Here is a 2,879-nt window from a genome sequence, read left to right on the forward strand (position 1 = left end):
AAACAAAAATGACCCAAAAAGGAAACAAAATGCCCTCAGGAAAAAAAAAAAAAAAAATTGGATGTAAAATGCCCTCTAGTAACCCTGGGGAAAGAGTAGATTGACAGCTGGTAGCTCTTCAAAACACCACCAGAAAACCTATTGACCAGCAAAAGCTACATTGATTAGACCTACTGCAGAAAGAAAAAATATCACCTGGATGAAATCCCAGTAGTGTCTCAAAAGGCAGAAGCCCTATATTTATAGGACTTGGGGGTCTTGACTCAAGTGATATAAGGTCACTCTTTCAAGGTAGGAAACAGGATTGGACAAAGTTGTGACATTATAGTTTAAGATTGACAGGCACAGGAAGGGAAGCGCCTGGAAGCAAATATTAATAAAAAACCATTGTTTGTTGAGAAAATTGTTTGTCCAGATGAGTAATCTATTGTCCTGATAGGAGAGCTGTTGGCCCACAGGAGTAAACTGTTTGTTCGGATAAATTGTTCAGATAAAAGCAAACAGTGAAGTTATTTATTGGTTTACAGCCATATCTTCCCAGGCCTTAATTTCCTGTAACAATTAGTTAAGTCATATTGCCACAGTAAGTCTCAGTTATCAGTCCCAATAGTTAAGGTATGTGGACACAGATGACCTCAATTCTCAAGTTCATTTTATCATTTCTAAAAACCACTATACTGTTCCTATGGAAATAAACTTCTCTTCCTCTCACCAGTGACACTCTGCCTGGTTATAATCCTGAATATTTCTACCACTCTGTCCCACAGAGTGAGCAACAGGGAAATAAATCATTTCAGCTGGAGAAGAGTTCACTGCCATAGGTAGAGAACCTATCCATGCCCCAAATGGTTCAGGAATAATCAGTGCTATGATCTGAATGTGTCCCCCAAAAAGCACGTGTTGGAAATTGAATCCTCAATGGAACAATGTTGGGAGGAGGGGACTAACGGGAGGTGTTTATGTTCCACCCTCATGAATGAATTAATGCCAGTTATAAAAGGGTTAGAGGCCATGAGTTTGATCTCTTTCTTGCTCTCCCTCCCGCTCTCTCTCACCACATGTCATGACTCAGCAAGAAGGTCCTCACTTGATGTGGTCCCCTGGACCTTGGACTTCCCAACCTCCAGAAATGTGAAAAATAAATTTCTTTCCTTTATAAATGTCCCAAGGTTGACATTCTGTTTAACAATGCAAAATGGACTAAGACGGTCAGTATCCCCCAAAAATGATCCAAAACATCCAGTAGAACTGAGAACAGTAATAAACTACTATGGTAATGTCAAGAAATTTTAGGATATTTTTTAATTTAGTCAAGACCAGGTCTCCAGCCCCAGATTTCACTAGTTGTATATAACTTTTGACAAGCACCTTCCCCTCTCTGGGCCTCTTTTCCCACTCCCAGACATTTTGAGCTAGATGTTCCTCAAGAGTTATTCCGACTCCAGCTTTCTGGATTATTTGACTTTGCCCCACCAATGTAAATCTAGCCCTTATCAAAAAAGGTGGAAAGATGCCAGGCATGGAGGCTTATGCCTGTAATCCCAGCATTTTGGGAGACTGAGGCAGGTGGATCACCTGAGATCAGGAGTTCGAGACCAGCCTGACCAATATGGTGAAACCCCATCTCTACTAAAAATACAAAAATTAGCTGGGAGTGGTGGCATGCACCTGTAGTCCCAGCTACTAGGGAGGCTGAGACAGGAAAATCACTTGAACCTGGGAGGCGGAGGTTGCAGTGAGCCGAGATCATGCTACTGCACTCCAGTCTGGGTGACAGAGTGAGACTCTGTCACCAAAAAAAAAAAAAAAAAAAAAAAAAATGCAAAGACAATAAAGGGCGCCCATTTGGCTGCTGATGTTGCCTTTACATGGGTTTTGCTTCAAGACCCTGTCATCTAAGATCATGGACCCACACTACTCAGAATAGAATGATCACAATGCCATACACAGGCAAGCTCTAAAAGCTCATAGCAGATTATTGTCTTTCCCATCTACCACAAAGTAATAAGAATGCACTGCCCTTTGGTTCTGCATCTTTCTATTTCCTAGAGGATCCTGCCAGCTCATCTAACTGGTAAAACATCAACATTTCACTTCCAAATGAGCTTTTCATGAAAAATTTGCTGGCCAGTGTACCCAAGGGCAAAGAAAATAACTACCCCCCAATTACAGACAGGTGTGTTGACTGCATATGCTTGCTTACTAACAACCAAGCTTGTTTGGAAGAACTTGTAAGCTGGGAAGATTGTGATCCAAGACTTTCATGGCAACATAACAACTATCAGTCGGATTTGCAAGAATGGGTTCATACAGGACCTGCCACTAACAACTAGAACCTTCTCATATTTAAAAACAAAATGACTGCCGTAGGTCAATTAGCTAGATGCAGGCTCAGTAAGTGCAAGGAAGCTGTTCCACAGGGGAGACAGGAAGGACTCTAACTGATAGGCATAGACAATCTGATAGCCAAGATAGAGCTGGTGTCATAACTAAAAAAAGAAGTTTGTCTTTGAAGAATACTTCAGGCAACGGAGGCTGCTGTATTAATAAACAACACCCAAATCTCATTGCCTTGCAGTAGCAAAAAAAGTTTATTTCTTGCTCATGTTAATGTCCATCCATAAGTCATTGATGAACTTTCTGCTTTTCACCCCAAGACTCAAAATGTTGTAAGAGAAGCCCTATACCTTGGACTTCACTGATGTCAAAGCAGACGGGAAAGAAGGGAAGTGGGGAACCAGAGGTTGGCTTCTAAGGCTTCAATACTCAGAAGTGGCACAAATTACTTCATTCATACTCCCTGAGCCAAACCCAATCATGTGGCCAAGCTGAATTTAAATGAAGAAAGAGACTGTATAACCTTTCTTATCCAAGAGCTG

Source organism: Pongo abelii, chromosome 9, assembly GCF_028885655.2.
Source record: "Pongo abelii isolate AG06213 chromosome 9, NHGRI_mPonAbe1-v2.0_pri, whole genome shotgun sequence".
Taxonomy (NCBI): domain Eukaryota; kingdom Metazoa; phylum Chordata; class Mammalia; order Primates; family Hominidae; genus Pongo; species Pongo abelii.